At 44.7% G+C, this 25,970-nt stretch overlaps 1 protein-coding gene and 1 long non-coding RNA gene across 9 annotated transcripts in view; one reads left to right on the forward strand and one right to left on the reverse strand.

The window, feature by feature from the left end:
• Positions 1-25,970, forward strand: part of KCNIP1 (potassium voltage-gated channel interacting protein 1) — a 565,439-nt gene that overhangs the window by 355,605 nt on the left and 183,864 nt on the right. The gene's annotated exons all lie outside the window — the stretch shown is intronic.
• On the reverse strand, positions 11,440-25,856 carry LOC310697082. The gene is made up of 3 exons (XR_014520925.1): positions 25,776-25,856; positions 13,032-13,149; positions 11,440-12,237 (listed from the first exon to the last, which is right to left on the reverse strand). It is a non-coding gene; the product is annotated as an uncharacterized lncRNA (long non-coding RNA).

Consider the following 25,970-nt stretch of genomic DNA (forward strand, 5'->3'; position numbering starts at 1 on the left):
CCTGAGGAGGGCTGAAAATAGGTGGCTCCTAGTAATTGACTGCTTTCAAGCTACTGGTAATAACTTTAATTAAATTGGAAAGTGAGGAACAGCAACCATATTTGAAACACACAATTATGGAGTTCGAAGGGACCTTGAGCATCATCTAGTCCAACCCCCTGTAATGCAGGAACACGCCACTGACCCAAGTGAGGACTGGACCTGTGACTTGGTTAGAGTTAGTGCTGATAATACCAACTGAGCTATCTAGTGGTCCTGTATAAAATTAAACCAATTGAACAACTGAATGAAATGCAAGAAAAAATCCAGATGCTTAAACCCCCAAGAGCACAAAGCAGCCAGGGAAGAACAAGGGGTATAAACTTAATTAAAATGAATCCACAAGGCCACCACCACTGTTTATCATTTAATGATTGCCAAGAGTACCTCTATAATAAATTCCTGCAGACGCAACTTTAATGAAATAAACCAAAATGAAAAGCTAAAGCAAATGAATTAATTTAAACCAACAGCAATACTTATGAGTATCTGCAGGACTTAAACAATGAACCAAAAGACTAACCACCTCAGACTGCGAAAAGCCCTCCAGGCAGCCCATGATTACAAATAACACACACAATGGAGGCAAATTAACAGTAAATGAACCAGGCAGGAAACATCAACAGCAATCAAACGTGAAGTGGGGTGGGGGGTTGCAAACCAAGGGGTGGGAGGTTGCAATTTTTTTTTTTTACAAAATGCACCAATAATATCTACGCCTTCACAGTGTCACAGGTAATATTCAGTATCTGGATATATAAAAACACTGTTATAAATGTTATATCAATATGCTCTAAATCAGGGGTCCCCAAACTAAGGTCTGCTGGCTGGATAAGGCCTGAGGGACTCATTTGTCTGGCCCGTGGTGACCCCCACTGCTGCTGCCCGCTCTTACCGGAGCTGTGCTGCGCAGCTGCCCACTTCTGGGTTGGAGGAGCAACGGAAATAGCTTGTGCACATGCACAAGGGTTACTTACGCATGCGCAAGCGTTATATCTGGTATACATCCGGGTCGGAGGAGGCCCGTGCACATACACACAAGTTATTTCTGGTGCTTCTCCAACCCAGAAGTGTGCCGGAAATAGCGCGTGCGCACGCGTATGGGCACGTGCTCCCCCACCCTCCAGACTGCTGCACGATCAGCGCTGGAGACACCGGCCTGAGGCGCGGTAAGTTTGCTGACCCTTGCTCTAAATTATTCCCTCGCAACCAGTGGCGTAGCGTGGGGGGTGCCAGGGGTGCCGGCCGCACCGGGCGCAACATGGGCGGGGGGCGCGCTCGCACTAGCAGCTCTCTGCCCCTACTAAAATCCACGGGTTAGGGAGCCCGCGCTCGCTCGGCTTGGCGAGGAGGTCGCAGAAGGGGGAGAGCAAAGCCTTCTGCCGCGGGCAAAAAAAGGAGAGGAAGCCGGCCGGGCGGGCTGGCGGGCTGGCTGGCTGGCTGGCGGGGGTCTGGCTGCGCCTGCTGCTGCCGTTGCTGCTGCTGCCGGGGCTTTGACAGCTTGGTGAAGAGGAGGGAGAGGAGCTTTATGGTAATTGCGGCTCTCTCTCCACTGGCCGCCTGGCTAGTGAGCCGAGCCGAGCAGGGAGTCTGGCGAGGGGGCGGGAAGAGACTTTTCCACCTCGCCTGGTCAAAAAGGAGAGCGGAGTCTCCTCAGGGCGCCCTCAGGCAGGGCAAGGCAAGCAGAGCGAGGAGGAGAGAGAGGGGAAGGGGGGGAAGCAGCCAGGAAACGCTGTGCTGTGGAGGAGGAATCAATTAAGGAGAGAAAGCGAAAGGAAAGGAAAGAGGCAGCTCCAGGAGAGCGCGGGGGAAAGAGAAGCCTCGCTGCTGCTGCTTGGGAGAGTAAATTACTGTACTTGCCTTGCCCCGGGTTAGGGGGTGCAAATTAATTGCCTTGCCCCGGGTTAGGGGGCGCAAATTACTTGCCTTGCCCCGGGTGCTGATAACCCACGCTACGCCGCTGCTCGCAACGTGTGCAGTGACTGCTGAGACTGAAAACAGCAACAGCAACTGCCCTTATGCTGACCCTCGCCCCACCCCCAGCCTGCTGCCCATAGGCCTGCCGAGATGGGGGCAGGGCAATGGTCTCCCTGGAACAAAGGCTCGCCTGTTCCAGGTGCCCACACGGTGTCGCAAACCCCGCCCACCCAAGGGTTGGGGCGAGCAGATATTATGGAGTGCTGATACTTCATGACTCAACAGTACAGTGGTACTTCTGGTTGAGAAAGGGATCCGTTCCAGAGCCCCGTTTGCAACATGAGCAGAACGCAACCCGCGTCTGCACATGCGTGGGTCGCGATTTGCCGCTTCTGCGCATGCTGTCATTTTGAGTGTATGCGCATGCGCGAGCGGCGAAACCCAGAAGTAACCCTTTCCGGTACTTCCGGGTCACCGCGGGACACAACCTGAAAAGACGTAACCTGAACTGAATGTAACAAGAGGTATGACTGTAGATGCAACAACCCTCCTATGACCTTCCTTGAAAGTTGAGCCACTAGGTGACTGCAGAGACTTACCAGAATTCTTTTTGGGAACCTCCTGTAGTACAGCTTCTCAAACACTAATACATGCTTTGTAAAAGGTATCTGTGCCTAACACATCCTGTTGCCTGCTGAGTTAAGTTCTTTAAAACTGCTTCTTAAAACAGCTCCTTGCTGTGTGGAATTGCTAGTCTGGATGCTGCCTGCCTTCTCTTAATTCTTTCTTTGGGCAAGATTTTCATTCTGCTGCCAAAAACTGTTTTTTCTATGTCCTTTATAACAACTGGTGTCCCTGCACCATCTGGAGGGATCCTTGGAAGTTTAGCTTTAGGTTCCAAGGCAGTGGAATAAGTGCTCTGCTGCAAGGCAACTGGTGACTGCCAGGTCTCACAGCCTGGTGGAATACCACAGATGGATTTGAAGGTTTGACCTGGACATTTCAGAGGCTCTCCTTCTCTTCAGGAAAAAAAAATGAAAAACTGAAAATGACAAATCTGCCTATCCTTACCCACAAGCACAACAAAACTCTGCCTTCTTCTACCCCTATCTCGGGCATTTAGATGTATTTGGCAGATAATTCATACCAGAAAACTTATGCAAATGAGGATAGCCTCCCTCCCACAAAAAAGAACAGCTAACAGCTACCCCCCACTTTCCTTTCCTTCGCTTTTACCCCTGCTTTACCAAACAGCTTGAGGTAAAGCAAGAAGCATTCTCGTAGCAAGAGGGTGACTTTATGTGCCTTCTGACCATGCATTGTTTTGATTATTTTGTCATTGTGACGATTGATGGGTTGGAAATATAATTAATATAATTAATATAATTAATGAATTCAAAATTCAGACATTACCAAGGAGAAACCCTTCTGTTGTCTGCAAACTGCTTTGACTCACCTCTTAAGCCAAAGGAGTATAATACTATTATGTCCTTTTCCATCCAAGCAATAGAGGAGTGCCATCTGTGCATCTGCCAGCCAGGGCAAACATCAGGAGTTGCACCCTGGAGTACCTGCCAAGGCTCACAATAAGGGGCCCATTGCTGGAGCCCAACCCTGCCTTCTCCCCTCTTTGCTATCACTGCCTGTTCACTGGTTCGCTCTAACCAACCAGCTATGCAGGACAGGAGCAAGGAGCCTCTGCTCATATTGCTCTCTCCCTCTGGAAGGAGAGCAGGGTTTTGACCAGCTCCAGCTGAGGCTGCTGAACAGACTCCAGTGTTGTTGTTGTTGAGGGGTTGTTGCTGCTGTTGTTGGTTTTTTATATCTTTATTTTAATATTGTAATTTATGTCATGAAACTAAAGGCAGTCATCTATCCAGGCACTGAAACCCAGACCAGCTTAACTTAAGCAAGAGGGTGACTTTATGTGCCTTCTGACCATGCATTGTTTTGATTATTTTGTCATTGTGACGATTGATGGGTTGGAAATATAATTAATTCAAAATTCAGACATTACCAAACATTATGGTAGCTTGGTCTAAAAAAACTGAATGCAAGTCCAGAGACATTTGAGGCACGTACTCACAGCAAAGTGTTTCTGTTTTCTTTTTTCATGGCTTCTGACCTGTGGAGATAGTGACAGCCATCCTTATGGGAAACGGCAAGGATCAGGGATATAGTTGAAGTGAGCTTGAAAAGCTGCATTACAGAAGGAACCACGATTGCTTTCCTGGAAAGTGATGCTTTTAGTATTTGTTGTGGTTCACAGACTAATGGACTGGATGAATACCAGCCAACTGAACCCCCACCTGCTGCTCAGACTGTATACACAGTGTGTGCATTGCAAGGGAATGTAGCTTAGCTGTAGAGCCAATGCTTAGCATGCAGAGTCCCAGATTCAATCCCTGACATCTCGAGGGAGGCTGGAGAAAGACTCCTGTCAGAAGTCTTGCAAAGCCACTGCCATTAATGCAGACATACTGAGCTACATGGACCAATTGTCTGTGACTTGGTACAAGGCGGCTTCCTGTGGATCCCAGGTAATAAACATAGACTGTCATTTCAAGGCCTGAGGTGAATTGGTAATTGGCGTACGCTTCACCTGATTTTCTCCTCAATTTTTGGCTGTTTTTAACTCTACTTTATAGCTCCAGGCCCTGATTTCCAGTGCTTAAAAACATCCAAACTTTATGATTTCCACTCATACAGATCAAGGGATCAGGGGCGTCTTACCCATAGATGTTAATGGTGCGGGGCACCAGGGCACCAGATTTTGGAGGGCGCCACAGGCTGAGTGTCCTGAAAGGAGAGTCAGAGTGTGCTCACTTCCTCACTCTGGGGCAGCCCGCTCCTCTCAGCCCCCCCCCCCCGTGACTCCCACACGAACTACTTGCAAGCTGAGTGGTAAAGCATTGGCAAGCACCGTCCCCCTGCAAGCAGCACCCCCGATGGGTGGCCGGCCACGCCAATCAGCACCCCCGGTGGGTGGGTGGGTGCAGGGGCGCCGACTTATAAAAAATATTGGGGGGGCCCATACCGGGGTCCTGCCGCTGGTTCGCTCGGGTAGCCGGGAGAACGCAGTTCGAGGTGGCGGTGTTGGGGAGAGACCCTCGCTCAGGGCGCCACTAGACTTGGCGGCCAGCGGCCTATCTGGGGGGTTTTGGAGCGTATTTCGGCGGAGCGATTGGGGAGGAGGGGGCTTGTTGCCGGATTCTTCAGCTGAGCCGGAGATCCGCTGCTGGGGGTCCCTGGGCCGAGTTGTGAGCACGGCCTGCTGAAGGGAGATCCAGCCGATTGCGCGACGGGGACGGCCGGGGCTCTCCGGCTAGGGCGCGCGGCTGGCTGGCTGGCGAGGGAGCAGGTGGGGAGGAGGCGGGGGTCCTCACTCTCTTAGGAAACGCACCCGCGCGCCCGATTGCCACGAAGTCCGAAGGGTGCGTGTGTGGAATTAAAAAGCAAAAACGAGATACGGGCAGGGCAGGCAAAGAGTTTTCTGCAAGAGGATGGAGGGCAGGTTGAAGAGAAAATCACTCAGGATGAGACAGTCAAATCAGCCATGATAAAATGGGCTCAGGATATTGGGTATAACATCATGTTTGAGGACTGGGAAAGGTTATGGACCACCGGAATAAAATTCACGGCATGTAATGCCTTGAAGGAAAATATTATGAAAATGATTTATAGGTGGTACATGACCCCAGTCAAGCTTGCAAAAATATATCACCTGTCTGATAATAAATGTTGGAAATGTAAGGAGGCTGAAGGGACATTCTTTCACCTCTGGTGGACTTGTCCAAAAGTGAAGGCCTTCTGGGAAATGATCTATAATGAGTTAAAAAAGGTATTTAAGTATACCTTTCCCAAGAAACCAGAGGCCTTCCTCTTGGGCATTGTTGGCCAGAAAGTGTTAAAGAAGGATAGAACTTTCTTTATGTATGCAACTACAGCAGCAAGAATACTTATCGCAAAATATTGGAAGACACAAGATTTGCCCACACTGGAAGAGTGGCAGACGCAATTGATGGACTACATGGAACTGGCTGAAATGACTGGCAGAATCCGAGATTTGGGAGAAGAAACAACGGAAGAGGACTGGAAAAAATTTAAGGACTATTTACAAAAACAATATAAGTTGTATGAATGTTAAAAATTTACACGATTCGGAAACTATAGCTTCAGCAATTAGATTTGGGAAACAGGAAATTATATTTTAAGTAAGAAAAGGTCAAAATCTAAGGTAATACTATGTTTAATTTAAGATATAAGTAACTGATGAAAAGTATGTTAAATTTAGAGGTATAGTATTTGAAAAGTACAAAATAAGGTACGAAACAAGGTAATAATTTGCTGATATCTTTATTATAAAGAATGCAGGGTAAGGGAGATGCGAGGAAGTCCAGTTAGTTATATAAAAAATGTGTTGAATGGTTGGTTTTCTTTTCTTCTTTTTCTTCTTTTCTTTTTCTTGTTCTTTTACTTTTTTCTTCAGTGTATGTTTCTAACTTTGTATTTGAAAACTTAATAAAATATTTATAAAAAAAGAAGAAGAGAAAATCCTTTCGCTTTTCTGGAGCGCAGGGAAGTCTCAGAGCCGGAGGTTGGGGAAGGGACCCCCTTTGCTCTGCCCTCTTCTCCCGTCTTAGATTTGCATGGGGGTCCCCGCCCGAGCTTGCCTGGCCACCGGGCCACACAAGGGCCGCGCTCTACGCGGCACACCTTGCTAGCCGCGCAGCTGTCCTCCGCGGCTGCGGAGCGGCCCTGCGCCAAGCGGGCGACGTCGCGGGCGGGGAAGGCGTCGCTTTCTTTCCTGATCCTGCATCCTCCCAGTCTTCCAGCCCTTTTTTGGGTTGGAAGCTCGTCTCGTTCGCCCTTCTCCTTTCTTCACCCTGCGCGCAATTTTCCTCCCTCGTCTCCCTCCCCATTTCTCCTTCCTTCCTTCCTGACTGACTGACTGACTGACTGACGGGCTTGGGCTCGGGCTCGGGCTCGGGCTCGGGCTCGGGCTCGGGCTCGGGCTCGGGCTCGGGCTCGGGCTCCGGGTCGGGCTCAGGCTCGGGCTCGGGCTCGGGCTCGGGCTCGGGCTCGGGCTCGGGCTCAGGCTCAGGCTCAGGCTCGGGGTCGGGCTCCGGGTCGGGCTCAGGCTCAGGCTCGGGCTCGGGCAGCCACAGCGTCGGCGGTGTTGGCGATCGGCGGCGCGGGGGGATGGCCCTCCCGGGGGAGCCGGCGCTGCTCAATGGGGTTGCCAAGGAGACAGGCCGGCCGCCCCCCTCCCCCGGCCCGGCGCCCCCCGCCGCGCCGGTGCCCGTTATCGAGCTGGTGCGCGCCGGGCGCCCTATAAAAGCCGCGGACGCGCCCACCGCCGCCCGAGATTATTGGGGGGGCTGGGCCCCCCCAAACGAATTTTTGAGGGGGCTCGGGCCCCCTCAAGCCCCATGGAGTCGGCGCCTATGGGTGGGTGGCGCGGCTGCACCAATTGTCAGCCCCTCCCCCTCCCCTCTCTGGCTGAATCTCAGACGAGCCGTGGCAAAGTGGCAAAGCAGCTGCTGCGGCTCTCCTCCCCCCCCGTAGGCTTGGGAGTGGGGGGGGGGCGCCCTGAGGGTGACATTCAGTGCCCCCCAAGACAGAATCCATATAGAGGCGTAAACCCCAGAGCTTATCATCCCATTTCTTAGTATTTAAACAACTTTCTTTCTTTTTAAAAATGCCCCTTAATTAAACAGTTGGTGCATTTCAAAAAGAAGCTTCTCTCTCTCACGCCACCCCCCCCATCTTTCTCCCTCATTTTCTTCCAGCAAAAGCCTCTCCAGGCATTTTTGCAACCCTCCCCTTTTGCCTGCCTGGCAGTAAGGAGCCCCACCCCCAGAAAAGAGAGAAGGGGGAGCAAGAGGCCCCAATCCTGGCACAGTGTAATGTGAAAAGGGCTTTTAAAAAGAAGTTACACACCATGGAAGCATCAAAGAAGGTGCTCCGTCCTTTTTCTTGGGGTTCATGGTGGGAGGAGCCCCCATCACCCTTTGAGAGACAGAAGATTACAGTGGTGCCCCGCAAGACGAATGCCTCGCAAGACGGAAAACTCACTAGACGAAAGAGTTTTCCGTTTTGGAGGTGTTTCGCAAAACGAATTTCCTATGGGCTTGCTTCGCAAGACAACAATGTCTTGCGAGTTCCTGCTGGTTTTTTTCCCTCCCCCCCCTTTTTCTAAGCCGCTAAGCAGCTTATCAGCTGATCCGATCTGCAGATAAGCCGCTAAAAGCGCTAATCCTTTAATCCGTCAATGGGCTTGCTTTGCAAGACGAAAAAACCGCTAGACGAAGAGAATCACAGAACGGATTCTTTTCGTCTTGCGAGGCACCACTGTACTCCTAGCAGCGCTGCAGGGTAGGCCTCCTTAGGGCCTTTGAAGTTTGGCTTTGGGGGGGAGGGGGGAGGCGTACCAGCGAGGCAGAATAAACGGGTGGACAGAAGGCAGCAAAGGCAACTTTTGCACTCTCTTCACCCCCCAAAAAAACCCTATGGGGTGTTGGGGGCTGGGGTGGTGGTCCCTGGGAAACGGGGGGGGGGCACGCCTGAGAGACATTTGCACCACAGCATCGGATATGCTTAAGACGGCCCTGCAAGGGATTTCTCAAAAAAAGTTATTACAAATAAGGGACACTGGGTTTAATAGGGCAAATCTACAGGAGGCTGCAGTCCTATAGTCACTTACCTAGGAATAAGTCTCACTGAACTTAAATGAGTCCAGTTCTGAGTAGATATGCAAAGGATTGTATTGAAGGAGCTTTAGTTCTCTCACAGCATATAACATTCCTGGTGAACTCTTGCAGGTCAACATGCTGAGCTTGCCACTTTGCCATTTTTTAAGTGGGAGGTGTGGGATAGCAGCAAAGATCACTGTGCATCTGCAGAACTTAAATATATTGGTTTTCTGACTCTGGTGCAACAGCAGCAGCTACCTAACACCAGCAACTCCCAACAGCTGAGTTGCTGGTGCTTACACTTGAAAACAGTGCTTATTTCTGAGAAGACATATAGAGGATTGCCCTGTTAGTATGATAACAACAACGTATAAAATTTGGATCATAAACAAAGCAATCATGGTTTTTGAATTTTATATATTTGTATTTGAACACCAGTGATTTGCAGTGTGGATAATGAGTAATACTGGGGAAGCAGCAGCTGAAAGAATAGATGTGAAGTAAATACATTCCAAATGGTCAGGGTGGCTGGGTCTTGCTGCATCAAATAATCTAGCTTGCTTCCTGCACAAATTAGGTGCTCGCTCCCTGAGTCATGAAGAATTAGTTGCACAGACTCCAAAATGCTTTTCTTCTCAGCAGATTGAGCCAGGCAGTCTCTGAAGAGAGCAAATAGTTCCAGCAGGCAGTCTTTTCGATTTCTCCAGGCAATCTTACATCAAACTACTTGGAATGTGACCTTGTGCAAAAGGGCCTGTTAATGGGAACACAACTGTCCCACGCAGTGTGGTTTTACTTTAACACATAAACTTTCAGAGTGGCTTATGCAAAACTCGACATGCTATCCTTATTAAATGTGTTATTCTGTATGAACTTCCAGAATACCTGAATTATCATGGATTTCTTAATTTATCTATGGTAATCCAACTCTTGAGGATCAGTAGTGTTAACTTTCTACTCAATGGATGTCACAGACCCATTTGATGTGGGGAGAACTGGGTAAATATATAATTCAGCAGAAGTCAGCTTCCCCAGTGAGGAAGTGCAAAGAAGGGGAAAGAGCCTCCCCTCCACCACTCTTAATCAAGTCCAGCTGAGCAATTAGCCTCTCCCAGGCCATGACTTCAAGCAGGGCTTTATCAGCTGGAACTCACCAAAACTCAATTCCAGCACCCATCATGGGGGGGGGGGGGGCATTATAACAAAACAAGGGAGGTGTTAATGGTAAATTCCAGCCCCTCTTTTTCTTGAAAAGTAGCGCTGAATTTAAGAACAGCAGAAGCAGCTGAGAAGGGAGAAGAGGAGTTCTGGGATTTAAATAATCATTTTGTGAGTTGTCTGTTTGTTTTTCAATTTGATCCTCTTACATAGTTTTGTATGTATTGTGGTATTTTATAAATTGTGACTTGCAGTTATTTTTATTAATCATAGTTTAATAATTATATATTGTAATGGCTAAGTGTGAATTTCTGTTTAATTATTATTTGCTGATGTTCTGAGTTTATTTTATTGTGTACTATTCTAACAGATTATTGAATATTAGTTTATTTGATACAAGTTGTTCTATTTTAAAGTTAGGTTTTATTATGACTTTTTGTATTGGATCAGATCAGATTATTGTAAGGTGTTCTTTGTAAACTGCCTTATGTATACTAATATTGAATGGTTTCGTAGATTTGAATGGTGGTATACAAGTTAAAAGAGAAGTGAAATGAAATCCTCAGTCAGTAGAGCATGAAACTTTTAATCTCAGGGTTGTAGATTCAAGCCCCACATTGGACAAAAGACTCCTGCATTACAGAGGTTTGGACTACATGACCCTTGTGGTCCTTTCCAGCCCTACAATTCTGTGATTCTATCCCGTACGGTATTAACGTACCCAATTAATATTCAAAAGCTGGATTTTCATTTCCAGTGCTAGCAGCAATTTGGCATTCCACATTTGATCATAATATCTTTCCAGACATATGCTGTTTCCCCTTGCCATGTTGTATGAATAAAGTCCCTCCCTCCCGTAGGAAGGAAAGATTATCCTGCAAACCAGCAAAATGCTTAAAACTATGCTAGATGACATGGAACATTAGTTTTAGTTAGGATTTTGAACATGAGTTTTGACCTTCCAAATATGCTGCAGTACAGGTACCATTCACTGGAGAAATCTGCATAGACAACGTGCTTAGAAATTTTAAATGTTTAAAGGCTTTGAACAGGTGGCTTTGAATGAGTATTGCATCCTAAGAGTGATAAAGAGTACAGCGTAAATGAGAGTGATGAAATGGTATAGATTAATTTAATGAATAATCTGCTTTTGCAATGGGATTTTTGATTGCACAAAAGTCAAAGTATTTCCTGGATACACTTTTAATGGTGGAGCAGTATCTGAAAATAAGGATGCAGCTGGAATCTGATTTCTGAAGTCTGTGACTGCTTTCATCTCGGATCAGACCCATATTCCCATTGGAGAGCCATTAAATAAAAAATGATGTTTCAACTAACCAGGTTACTCCAGAGCTGCCCTACCTTCCCAAACTTACAGAATTGAGGGAGTGTTTCCAGAGAAACCTTCCCACAACAACTTCTTTTCCAGACTTACTGGTATAATACCTGAAGCAGTATTGGGCCACATGCCTGAGGTGGGGGGCAGATATGTGTGTCTAAACACTGAGACCATTTTTTTTTTTTTTGCACTTTTCAGGATATTTCCCCAATGGCATGTTCCATTCTGGTAAAGTTGGAGAAGACAAAGCATTGGGGGGACTCTCAGGAAATGCTGCAGTGTAAGGAGTTCTGGCTTGTGGCTTTGGATGCTGCCACGATTCTGCCCACTTATATGTTATAAAGGGGCAACTTGGCCAAATAGCACATACTGCGGTATATTTTTATATCTAGTAGCAGACTAATAATGTGAACTGATATGGTTGCATTTTGTTTTTCTTAAGCTATTATGGCCTTTGACGCTTAAACAATTAGGAAATCACATTGGATGTAATTGAGAGAGGCACTAATACAGTGGATAAGAACGCTGAAGTGCTAGGTTTAGTTCTACTTCGACATTTTTCAAAGAAAAAAAAGTTTGTTTCATCACACTTTTCACTGACAGCTAAGGTTACAATTTCTAACACAAGGCATGCTGTGATGTGTCCCAAGTCATTTTGTAATGAAACAGCACTACCTGAAGGCTTGTTAAAAGGATGAACAGCAGGTGGGGGACCTGAAGCTTTCTAAAAGCATGCAGGAAAGTTATTGAAAAATAAAATTCAAGCTGAAAATTCATGAACTTGAGTAAGACTTTAAGAGAAGCAAGCTGTCAATCCTAGTGTTTCTGAAGCAACACTAATCCAACATACATATTCCTATTCTCCCAAATCCATGGCATGGATCCATAGGCAGATGAGCAAAACTCTGTGCTTGCAACAGGGCTTTCCTGGCTCCTCCCTCATTACAGACTTTTGCACCTTGAAAAGCCACTCCTTATAGGGCACAAATGGTTGGAACGGGATAGGGAAATATCACAAGAAGATCCTTCTGTATGCACAAGATGTCTCTCGATCTGAGCCTGTGCATTTTCCAGTGGTGTTAATGGCAGCTGTATGTAGGAATGGGGGTGAGTGGGATTCAATTTAATTCACATTTGAAGGTAAAACTACCTAAATCAACTTTCCAAAGCAGTACATGAACCAAAATGCAGCAACCCTTCGAAATTCACATTTCTCTGAGTTTGCAGTGCACTTCTCCAGCCAAGTAATGTACACAAGAAATCATGTACTTGGGTGAAGTGTGTATTAAAATGCATATATTAGTGAAAGCAACATAATTATAATACAAAACATTGGGAAAATGTGTATATTAGGCAAAAGTGTGTACAAAAATATGTATATTAGGATAAATTCACCCTAAAATGTATTATTTTATTAACAGTATTGCTACGAGTTTGTCATGGCCTTAGGCTACAACAATAAACTTATGAACTAACTGAGAACTAAGATTTAAACAATAAAATGCCAATGGATTTTCATGAGAGTTTTAAAAACAAAGCAACACTGCTTTGGAAGTACAGAGAACTAAACTAAGATTGTGAGAATAAGAAAGTGAAACCAAAATGGATGGATTGGTCCATCCCCAGTTATGCACTATGCATATTTCACTGAGGAGTCTTGACTTGCTATCACAACAGAGTGCCTCCAACTCCAGAAGCAGGCGGTAGACACCCTGGAAAGAGATAAGAAACAGCCCCGCAATGCCCCCATTCTGGAGAAAAACAAAACAAAACAAAACATAAAAGGGGATTTGAAGAGTGGCCCAGAGTCCCTTCCCCAGCAAGTACATGCGCCTCATGATCTATTCCTCCGGCATAAAAAAGAAAAAGTCTTAACAGCATACCTTTACTAAGCCACCACCACTCTGCCCTTGCAGAATGTCCTGTTCAGTTTATGTGTGGTGCAGAAAAGAACTTTGCCATTGTAATTTTCTTCATAAATTGCATTCTCCACAGATGAATCTGTGCTCAAAGTTTCACAGAATAAGTACAATAATAAATAAATACAATAATACAATAGCAATATGTAGTAAGCCATGTAATATCACAGCAACATAACACTAAAAAAAATCAGCATGTAACAATTCATTTGACATAAAGAAACATTTAACTAAACATATATCTATTTATTAAACAACAGTTGTCCTTCTGGCAGCATCTCCCTTCTGAAGGCTCCTAGGGTTGGAGGATGGGGCAAGGCAGGTGGAAAAAAGCCACCCCCTGGTGTCCAGCACAAAGTCTCTTACTCCTCCCTGCTTTCTACTCAGGTTTTCAAATGTGGTAATTGGTTACTTTTAATGGCAATTATTGGCTACTTTTGCATGCCACACTGACAACTCACAGTGGGTGAAACAGCTGCATACAGTAACCTGGCAGCCTTCTCTGTACTTGTGTGTGCAGCTTGATTAACGTTAACCCGGCTTGTTGGTGTAAACACTCATATGGTGGTTGTTGTTTAGTCATCCGACTCTTCGTGACCCCATGGACCAGAGCACACCAGGCACTCCTGTCTCATATGGTAGAATCCACCAACTCAGAGTGGTTCAAACATGGAATTAAAAGCATATTCAATCCAGCTTTCCTTTCCCCCTTTTTTAAAGAGCCAATTTCTATTTCTTAACCTCACTGTTCTGCAAAGAGAAGCATATTTACTGGGAAGGAAATATCCTTTGTGCCCTCTAAATATTTCATGTATCTCTAGCAACTGGGATTCATTTTAATACGGTTTGAGTAAAACATCAATATGAATTTGATTTAGATCAAAGTGATGTATTGCCCAGGCTGCCATGGAGTAAATAGATCAACTTTTTTTCTTCCTTCTGATACTGAAAGGAATTGCTTGTCCTTTATTTATCTCTGCCAATGATACAGTACATAGCCAAGTGAGCAGAAACCACCTTTGAATCTGATTAGGGGAGAAATTGCCTCACAAGTTGTAACTTTGATGAATTGTTAAAGAAGAGAATGATATCCTCCATACATTAAATTCCTGTTGGAAGGTATTAATTTGATATCTTTAGTCCCAATTATGGCATGGTTCCTGGCATTGTCTTGGAAGTCACATGGTGATGCAAACCTTTGCAAAGCTAAGCTAAGCATGACAGACTCTGTCTGCAGCCTTGATGGGAGATCACCTGGAAATAAGTTTCATGATGGGACTTATTTCTGAATAAACATGCACAGCTGGGGTTCCCAACATGCTGCCCAATGGCACAGCATCACCCTCAGACACCCCCCTTGCCACCTACTAAGGCCCCCTGTCACTCCCATTTTTTAAATCGTTAAGTGAAATGGGGGTTGTTAACATTTTTGGTTGTTTGGGGGCCTTTTTATTTAGGAAGGACTGGTTTTTTGTTAAAATAAAAAAATTCCTTCCAGTAGCACCTTAAAGACCAACTAAGTTAGTTCTTGGTATGAGCTTTCGTGTGCATGCACACTTCTTCAGATACTATCTGAAGAAGTGTGCATGCACACGAAAGCTCATACCAAGAACTAACTTAGTTGGTCTTTAAGGTGCTACTGGAAGGAATTTTTTTATTTTGACTATGGCAGACCAACACAGCTACCTATCTGTAACTGGTTTTTTGTTGTTTATGCTTTATTTTGGGTGTGTGAGTAGGTTTTTGCCTTTTGTTTTGTGAAATGGGTACTTTGTGGTGTCCATAACAGTTCCTTAGATTTCCAGATGTGCTCTTGAGCCTAAAGAGACTGAAGATCCCTCATGTACAGGATTTCACTGTACACAAATACAGTAGAAAAAGGGGAAAGTGAGAATAACAAATGTGAATCTTTAAGATAAGTCATATTCTGTATGTCTAATTCATTTATATGCAATGGAAATAGTTATATAAGGAGTTGGATGCATATCCAGGGAACTTGGCTTCAAGTACCCATTCATTCAGTGACAGTATAAAAGGTCTAAAGATAAATTACAGAAATTAGTCAGTGTGGCTCCATTCAATGAGCATCTTCTGTTCAACATCATTGCAGTCTAACCAAAATGAATTTTGAGGTAACTTGCAATCAGTGGCCAACATATTTGTACTAACTTCTAAAACATCAGATCATTTGGGATTTTGTTAATATACTCTGGTGCCCTTTGTGTAGCTAGTACAGCAAAAGTGGACAAGGAAAGAGAGGAAGTCTTATAGACAGCATGGCGGCTCACGGAATGCGGTGGCACCTACCCTCTTACTGAACTCATAATTAAGACCATTTAATTTTCAACATATAACAAATGCTTGCTGAATAAAATCATTTCCCCGCAGCCCATTCTTAAACATTCTGCTATACAGACAAAAATACAAGGAACTGCATAGATTATAGGCCAGAAGAAGCCAGTTTAATTTCTTTTACAGGAGGGGAAAAAAACCCTTCTCATTTATCTCCTGAAGATAATAATTCTTTGAGGTAGAATGTTTTGTGTTAAGCATCTTTTAAATAAATGTCCTTGCCAGGCAGTAACAGGCCAATTTGACTTATTGTAGAAACAATAGAAACATCAATCACCACCATGAGCACAATGGAAGGAATGATATGCCTCCTGCTTTCAAACATTAACCAGTGAAGTCTTCTCATATGAGCTCTGTTCCCATCATTTACAAGTTGCATGAAAGGCCATAACCACTTGGGGGGTGTTGCTTAACAATTACCCAGGTGTTCCTATGGGAGGACAGTATTTCAGCAACAATGAATGGTAAATGCATATTCATTCCAATCAATGCACATGCACGCACACTGCCACATTTACTCATGTAATGCCAAGAAGCATTTTAGAATCCAGTTATCAGATGTACCCTCATGGTGTTTACTGTCTCCTTCACCTCAAATTCTGAAATATGCTCCATAAGTACTATGTTTTTATGCCACTCTCAGTGGCAGAATTTAGTCCCATATGTGAGACATCTGTAGCTGGGCCTCTTAACATTATAAAAAACAATTTTTTAAAAAACTTAGATACAGGAGGCTCCAATTTTTATCAGAGTAGCAGTGATGGGGATAGTTTATCTGTCAGATCTGTTTGCCTAATCTATTTTTCCCTCCGCATCTGTTGCTAGCCCAGGTGGGTGGGTGGACTTGTTTCACGCTTTTATTTTCCCCCAGGGACTAACAGCAGGTTTGGAGTGGATTAATATCAGTAAAATGGCAAGGGAGAGAGGGTTAAACTCCTAGCCAATGCTCTGATCAAATTTGGAGCCCTCAAATATTGGATCATATATCTTGCATCACATCTGTTTCAGTCATAACATAAAAAGTAACCTCTCATATACATAGATTGACTGGAGCTATCTGCTGTTTCAAAAATAATGGATTGCTTGTGCAAAGCTAGGAATGAGTAAGCACCATGGTTTTGAAAACTTACACATCAGTCATTACAGGCCAGTTAATGTCTGTCCTTATTTACTGGATGACATATTTTTAAAGATAAAATGTATTTTTGGAAAAGAATCAGTAGGGCTGCTGCAAACGGAAGTCTTACCTCACTAATCTTTTGCAGTTCTTCAGAGGTGTCAGTATCCAAGCAAACAGGGAGATCTGGTAGATGTTATATACCATAACTAAACTTCCAAAAAGTTTTTGACAAAGTTCCTCACATGGTTGTCCCCTACCCATTTTATCCTCAGAACAACCTTGTGATGTGGTTTAGGCTGAGAGACAGTGGCTGGTCTAGGGATGTATGAACATTCCTGAATTCCAGCATTCACTCTCACTTTCCTCTAGTATTTTCCATTCCACAGCTATTAGCTTATTTTGCACAAGTTTGTCTTCCCTTATGTTGACCACTGATGTAGAAATATATGTGTTTTATTGTTGTTGTTGTGTTCCATAAAGAACACACAATAGAGAAGGATATCTTAGCCATCTAACAAGGGATCATTGGGAATTGTATTGACTGGACAGAAGGAAATCCATTTGATAGTCCATTTTCAGCAGATTCCTCCAGCATTCCTAGATCTCCCAGGGTCCTAGGGTCTCCCAGAAAGCTTCATGGTTGAGTGGGGATTTAGATCCTGGTCTTCCAAATCCTATTCCAGCACTCAAACCTCTACACAACACTGGCACGTGAAGTGCTTTTCTCACTCTCGTAATATTATAAATTTATTTCAATCAACAAAAGGGGTTGCAGTAGAGTCATCACATTCAAAATGAATTACTTTTCCACACAATGCATAATTAATTTCTATAATTCATTGCCACAGGATGTAGTCACGGCCAGTAGTTTAGATGGCTTAAAGAGAAATTAGACAAATTCATAGGAATCAAGTCTGTCAGTGGCTTTTGGCGATGATATCTATATGATATCCATGTTCAGAGGCAGTAAAGGACTGAATATCCATTGATGAGGAGGAAATGAAGTGGAAAGGAGATTTCTAGAGGAATCCAATTGGCCATGTGGGAAATGAGATATTAGACTAGATGGACATTTCATCTGATCCATCAGGGCTTATGTTCTTATGATAATTCCTAGGTATACAACTGATATTTCTGCCAATATAAGCTTATAGGGAAACCAGACTGTTCAGTTTCACCTCATCTCTGCTCACCTGACTTTACATACTTTTTAAAAAAAGAGGAATCTATTTTCCAGGGGTAATTAAGTTCAGCAGAAGATATATAGCAGTTGATCCGGCTCTGAAGTTTCTCAGATGACATATTTGTTTTGCTCCATTGCCTGAACTCATTGATCTCTGCAATTGCACTGTTTTATTGTCCTGAAGTTGCATGCACAGTGAGCACCAGGCAAGGTCACCGAAGAGCATGTTTAGTATCTTGTCTTAAAAGCTCTTTACTTCTCTTAAAAGCTCTTTACTAGTGTGTAGATAATTATGTCTGAAGAGCACATAAGCCCCTTAGAGGATGCTGGCTTGCTTTGGTCGCTTTCATGAGAAGTGGCTGCAATTGGAAGAAAATGAATGAACGAAAAATGGAGGAGCCTCAATTACATAAAGCTGAGCTTTATGCTGCAGAAATTCTGTTCTCACATAAATGTAACCTTGATTAGCCTATAAATCCTTAGTTTGGTGCCTAGAAAACTTATCAGAAGCAGTACAATCTGAAATGGCAGCAGAATTTCTCTAGCCCTCAAATGTTACACATCTTCCAAGCATGCCCCCCCCCCAGTCTAGCAGAACTTGGAATGAAGGACCAGGCAGCATATGTTGGGAGCCACCTTTTGAGAGGCACTTAGAGCCATCCTTGTTTGCATAGGGAGATCCTGTTGACAAAGAGCTCACCAGTCCCTCATCACCAACTTTTCTAACTTATCTATTTTTTCAGAGTAGAGCAATTTAGATGATCACAATTATATTGCCCAACTCCATTAATAAGCAAATGTTTCCTGATAATTTTCAGCCATACTGAGGGCAGGTTTTGTCTCTTTAGAAAATGTATTTTTAAATGTATTTTTCAGACAATAATTTACACTTGGCACACAGCCACATTCTGAATCCCTTTCTCTACTTCAGACATTGGGGGCAAGCTAGATGTGGCATTAAACATGTTGATAATATAATTTTATTATTTATACCCCACCCATCTTGTCTTACTTGTGTTATCTCCTTTTTAAACAGCAGTCACCAGGGTTTCAGAGGGATGATCCAGAAAAAGACAGTGGTGTGTGTTTTTGTATAACCCTATCCTCCTGCCTTGCATTTTCCCTACCAAAAACCACATTGCAGTGATGCATTTGTGGGCAAGCAACAGCTTTGGAACGAGTTAAAAACCTACCTCCCAACAGTGGCTAAGGCCCATTTGAACTGATAGGGTGGAATGCAGGGAGGCCAACAGGTGGTGGAGCCAGAACCAAAGACAGGTAGAGCCCACTAATCTGAGTTTTCTCCCTCCCCTCCTCCCCACTGAGTTGCACCTAGGCAACACTGAGACTGAGGAGGAGGATGCTGACAAGCTGTGTCACATTCCAGACTTGTTGTAAGTAAGAAGGCAGGCTGGCTGGTTGGAGACAATGAGGTTGGTGGGGTAATGCCTCACTTTCTCTAAGGATCAGCCACCATTGTTCTCTCCACACTGTAGTCCCGATTTCTGTTATTTAAAAAGAAAAACCCACAAGAGACACCAGCCTTATAAATGGTGCATCTAGCTTAGCCCTAAGGGTAGAGCTACACATTATGTGGAACACGAGGGTGGTGTTGAGTTTCCCCCCATAGCATGCAGCTTTATTCATTGATTGACTGACCACTTTTAGACCAATTTTCATTACAAAAGAACCATAGAGTGATTGCCTACATTAATATCTAACAATCTATTATACAAAGAAGCAACCATAAAACAACAAAGAATTCTATGAATATTACAACCACCACAGATAACAGCAGTGGTCCAACTCATCCCATATCTTGAATAGCCTAGACTTTATTTATCAACTTCATAGGAAAACAGATGTTAGTGTTTCCCATGCCCTTGAGGTGAAGATAATTCCACAGCTAAGGGGGCATTACTGCCATTATAATTTTCCTTGTGGTGTGTCCACCCACCATCGCATGCTGCTTGATATCCTGCCATGGTCAGGGAAACACACATTACGAACATAGGAAGCTTCCTATTGGTCCATCTAACTTGGATGTGTCTATACTGAGGGGCAGTGGCTCCAAAGGGTTTGAGACAGAAGTCTTCTCCAGCCCTGCCTGGAGATGCCAGGGGTTGAACCAGATACCTTTTGCCTGCAAAGCAGTAGATCCACTACTGAGCAGCAGCCCTTGCCACAGTAATATATGGACACAGGCTTTGTGATGTTAGAGGCAGAGGTGCAAAACTCAACCCAGGGGTCCATTTGGGGCAGTAGCTCTATTTTCTGCACAGTGTGTAGTTCTGCCCTATGAATAGCATCTTGAAAAGACAGGCATTTTTATTTCACCTGGAATACTAATGGTAAAGGTGCTGAAAGAAGGCTGTGCTATGTATGTATTGTGGTACTTGTCAACGGGGGTGCCACAAAGCAAACGCCGCTTTCAGAATATGGTCAGTGCATGGTTCATTCAAACACCTGCATATTTCTTTTCAAACAACATGAAATCTGGTTTAATCACAGCACACATCTTCTGTTATAGCTGATCAAGACGAGTTTTTGTGTCATTGAGGTATAATATATCGCTCTATCTGGCCATAATTGCCCTTAAAGCAACAATTCCTCCTGCTTGCCCATTTGTCAGATTCTCAGCATTAAGCTTGTATGTTATAATTAAAGTGAAATAAAGAAATCATTTTGCCTGCAAGAGTCTTGTTATTTCAGGCTGATTAATGCTGCTTCAAACTGCACAGTGAAGATTGAGGCTGCTGAGTGAGAGTCGGAGAGCTTAGATATTCAAATCTTAACCTTTAAAATCCTATAGAATTTAAGAGGCAGCAATAACCTTTCTATGAGATTTTTAAGGCAAACTTCTCTGTTCAACAGCATGACATAGTTTTGTATTCAGCTGGATGGGGAAAATTAGGGTTTTGAATTGGGGAGTGAAACAGTTTTCCATTTAATTCTGACAATTTTGAGGGCAGTTGTATAAAATCTATTTATGAAGAGCCTCATTACCGCCATTCCTTGTGAGACTGTAGTGTTGTTTTCTGTATAGGATCTCTTACTCATCCGGCTTCCATTTGAAAGATACCAGAGGATTCATGGGTAGATGCTAAATTAATCAAAATACATTCAGACCACAGGCTAGCTGGTGCAAATACAATATTATTATGTGAGGTGGCCTTGGCAACACAGTGTAGCTAGGAACAAATGCAAAAACACCCATGTGCGCATCTTGGACATATTTGTGTCCTGCCAGTGCTCTAGCAAGTAAAACCCTGCCAAAGCCTTTGAGAAAACCTTGAAAATCATTTGCAGATTTCTGGAATTCTGACACTTGCTGTGACAGTCGATAAAAATGTGAATTATTATAGCCACTGAAGAAGTGTTGAAGGCTAAGCTGTCGCACAATTTATAATTATACTTATGAAATGCCAATCATTATGACAAGTGGGCTTGGGGTGAATAAGGATAACTTGTACTCTGCTGGAAGCCTGTGTATGTTGCTGTGTGTGTGTTTGTGTGTCTGTGAATTCTGTGCAGCAGGCAGTGGCATAGCTAGGGCTTTTGCCGCCCGGGGCGGTCACTGAGTTTGCTGCCCCTCTCACATCCGGGAGTCTCGCCAACTTGCCATGGTCCTCCCCTCTGCTCCGACTGTCCTTCCCTTCTTTTCCTCCCACTTCCCAAGCGGTGGGAAGGAACTCAGTTCCTGTCATCTTAGACTCCACCTCTTCTTTGCTTTACTTAATGCCTCATCATGTTCTTTTGTTTATCTAGCTTCAACCACAGACAGAGCTCAAGCACCTATTCCTGCCAGGCAAAAGCACCCAAAAATAGAGCAAAGCAGGAGCAATAAGGGAGAATGTAATTTATCATACCTGCATGCTGCTTCTGTGGACGGCTATAATACTGCTCAAGTACGGTGGATTTAGGTGGTATCATAGGCGCTCCCCCCATTCTTGCAACAAGCCCTGTTGGGCCTTCTCATGGCCTGCTACAGGCATGTGAAAGCCCAATGGGGCTCGTTGCAGGCACGGGAAGGCCCGGTAAGGCCAGGCGCAGCGATGCTTGCCCCTCAATATGGGGGGGGGGGCTTAGCCCCATTCCATTTTTGGTCCCCTCAGCCATAGGGAGTTGGTGGTATGGTCAGATGAGGGCTGCCATCTTAAACCTTCCCAAATCTAGGTAAGTGCTTCACAAAATTCCACGTTTAAAAAATCCCCGAATCACAGCAAGGCAGGAAAGAGTTAAGCAGGGAGATGTGGAAAGGTGGGAGGGGGCAGAGGGAGAGAGAAAAGACTTGCCCTGTTAATTTGTTCTCAACTTCCAAAACACAGCCCGTTACTCGGGAACAGTAACCCATGAATACCTGAGTATATAGGTGCTTAAGGGGTACTGAGTGCATTGCAGCCAAGAGAGAAGCGGCTTTGTGCAGCTCCCAGGCACTTGTGAGGCTGCTTGCTCTCGCCTGTCACCTGCCTCTGCCTCCTGGTGGTGCCAGTAAGGACGATGCCTGAGCCTGAGTGGGTTCAGGGAGTGGCGGCACAGGCACATGCTCTCCCACCGATAAAGAGGGAAGGCGAGGGAGGGGGGAAAGGGAGCAGTGGAGCCCGGAAGTGCCCGCCCCCACTATGCAGCTCTGTGGCACCTGTGGCTGGTCACTCCTCCTGCCCCCCTTTTCTGCAACTGTGGCAGCAGGGACACATGGATCCCTGCCATACCACTGTCCTTGGAGGCCAGGTAGACAATCAGGAGACAAATGTTTGCTCTCACTCCAAAAGTATCTCCAGGTATAGCATTCTACTTTTTCTCATTGGCAGCCATTCATTGAGAGAGATATTTGTAAAGTACAGGGTTGCCTCTACTGCAGTTAGAGTATGGTTATCAGACGTCCCCGTTTCCTGGGGACAGTCCCCGGATTTGCGAATAAGTCACCGGACAAATTCCATTCCCTGGAATGCCCCAGGATTTCATCTAATATCCCCAGGAAATGTAGCAGTGGCAGTCTCAGCAGCCCGAAGTAGTTGGCTCTGGCTGGCTTCAGGAGCTGCTCGGAAGTCCCCATATGATGGTGGTGCAGGGGCTCTAAGATGCAGCTGCCGGGCTGCCTCCACCTTCCCTGACCCCAGCAACTAAGCTGTGAAGGGAGGCTTCATGCTGCCTATCAGAGCTTGCATGCAAGCAGGAGGGGGCAGGGATCTCTCAGTTAAGCAACGGGAAGCCTCCCTTCCCAGCTGAGGGATCCCCGCCCCCTCCTGCTTGCATGCAAGTAGGAGTGGGATTGGGGCTGCTCCAATGGGAAGGGAGGCATCGCGCTGCCCAAGCCTCGCCACCGCAACTCTCGGCCCTCCTCCTTCACTTTCCATGCCTGACCCATCACACACCGCTTCCCCACCACCACCACCGAAGAACCAACAACTCAGGCTCACGGAGAAAGGAGATAGAAACCTTGGAGGAAGCGGAAACGTGGCGGTTGAGGTCAAGGCGGCGGCGGCCGCCCCTCTGCCACTACCATCGCTGCAGCATCAACGCCCCAAACGTGTAGTAATTAATTAATTAATGTATCCCCGGATTTATTGAAAAAAATCTGGTAACCTTAAGTTAGAGGCACAATATCTCCCATAAAGGCACTGTCTTTAGAGACCAGCCACCCAATGTTGGGGTTGATGTACTAATCACTCCTCCGCTAGAACACCCAACTGCAGTCTTTTATGTTTTCCTCTTCCTTGCATAGAATGCTGATCGGTTGGATCCCATAAACTGATTCCCTCCCTGGCAGCAGCCCTTTCTTCTTAAACTTTTCTTTGCTATCAACAGCCTCAAATATGCCTATGGAGCTATTAGCGATTAATTCATCTCCAAATGGTGATTATGGGGTCTGTAATGAATACTAATATGACTTATTTTCCTCCCTAGCAGGCCTTTTGCATTTTGCAACATTGCCTTGTTTTATAGATTATTCATATGTAACAATGGTTAAATATGCAAATTTACAGCAGATAACTCTCTCCAGAGGGGAAGAGCAGAGCTGCCCCTGGGCCCCGTTTAGAAAATTAAAAACAGAGGGTGACTAATACATTGGTGTAATAACTATCCCTATTTCCCAGCCTAAGGATTTTCTTTTGGGGGGCCAGTTCTTCCTCTGTTTTTGCTTACAGCCGCTTGAGCACCTTCAGAGAATTTCAAGGGCAGACAGAAGACTTTTCTGTCATTTCTGTAGCACCACTCTGCACATTGCTTCTATTTTTCTTTCACATCTTCAGGAAAAACCACACCTGCTTTCAGTTATAATCTTTACCCACTTATCATGGGAATAAAAAATTAGATAGGTAAATATGAACCCTTTCCCCCAGAAACAGTTACCTGCCCTGGAGCTCATGGGCATGGTGGTTTTGGATTAAATAGACTACATACTCAGAAAGCTGTGGTGACTTTATCCACAGAAACTTGAAATGGCTGTGGTCTTCCTAGGTTTCCGTGTTGTGAGTTTTTCATTAACACCTTAGTTTATTTTAAATTTAGTGTTTTGCTTGTGATTTGCAGTAGTGGGTGGCATGGTTGAAATGACACTCAAATGACCTCCTGACAGCTGAGTTATTGCTGTATGCTGGGAAGGAGAGGAATGGCGAGGCAGCAGGGAGGTGGGTTGGTGCAAAAGTAGTGAACGAGCTAATCTGGCACTCCTGCTGATGCCATTGTACTATGCTAACTTCCCCACCACCTGGCCACTCTCCCTCTCCTTCCTAGGAAGAAGAGACTCAGTGGTCAGAAGCTGGGTTGCAGAGCCAATCTTCAGGGGGAAAACTGGAATGCAGGGTGTGCATGCAACTTATTGAGTTGCACATCTTTGGTCTCTGAAATCTTGCTTAGCTCAAAGAAGCTAGCACAATTTAAAACTTCTTCTCCCTGCAGCAATGTACCAGAAACTAATGGCAATTTGTATTTATTGTAGTGTTGGATGCAGTAGCACTTGATGTTGTGACAAACTGAAAATTATCTAGTCCAGCATTGTTAATTCTGACTGGCAGTGGCTCTCCAGTGTCTTAAAGAGAGGTCTTCCCCTTATTACCTACAACCTTTAAATTGAAGCTACTGGTGGTTGAACTTGGGACCTGAGTTATAGTCCACCTTCCGGGAAGCAGAATCAATTCTGCACAGCAGGAGTACTTAATTTACACATTTCTGATCTCCAAATGTGTGCTTTCTTGGCAGCCAGCACAGGATAAACTGATGCAGATTAGGATTTTTAAAGTGTATTTATTTATTTATTGGTGGTACTACACATATTGTGTTTCACACATTGTATAATTCGACGGGAGAAAAGCGTGAATTCCTTGTGTTACCTTGAATAGCATGTACAATCGATATTCCCTAGTATACCACCCACTATGAACACGAGTTGCAGCATTGACTTGTTAATATCACAACAGAGGAGCCACACAAAATGGGCTTTCAAACATTCACATGCTGTGGCCTTTCAAATCATTGCAGTGTTCTGTTCCAAACTCCTACTGTTTTGATTTGAGCTAGAAGAGAGGTTTTTGAGCAGACTGCTGCTCTGCAGTAACCAAACACACTACCAATCTGTTTACTGTTTGCAAAGATGATTTCTAGGAGTTTGGTACACTGTGAGTTAAATCTGGCAAAACGAAGTAGAGACTGATGGAATGTGATTACATGACAGCTGTTCAATGGCTTTTGTAGCAAGGTCCCTCACACCAGCTCCTGGCTGGTATCCATATCTTTTATAAAACTAATAGTAAAGGTTTGCCTTATACAAAGAATTATACATTCAGTGGTTATAAAGAACTAAACATCCAGCCACTTAATCTCTTATTTTAAAGTATTCATGTTTGTAGCTCCAAGTCAGCAACTGTAAACCCTAAAATTTGATGATTTGGGCTTTGGGGAATGTCTAGTATAGAAGAAAAAACATCAGAGTGATGAACCCTAGAGAGTTGCTCTCCAGTGGTCTGCTAAACACTCCTTCTCCACACATTGAAGAACCGATTGATAACAGAAACGTATAAGGTACTTAGCTAAATAGACTCCAGAGTAATACCTGTGGTTAAGGGAGCAAGCCTACACTCAAAGGATACTGCAGATCTCCCTCTTTGAAAAGAGTAGCTTCCTCAGTGTGGCAGCAGAATGGAGCCGTAACTCTTGCCGACATGCTAACACTTCCTCATGTGTTGCAGAGCCAGAAACAGGGCATTCCAGGGGCATGCTGGGAGTATGTGGGGGAAGGTTGTGGATC

Source organism: Podarcis liolepis (genome assembly GCF_965112155.1).
Source record: "Podarcis liolepis genome assembly, chromosome: 2".
NCBI classification, from domain to species: Eukaryota; Metazoa; Chordata; class Lepidosauria; order Squamata; family Lacertidae; genus Podarcis; species Podarcis liolepis.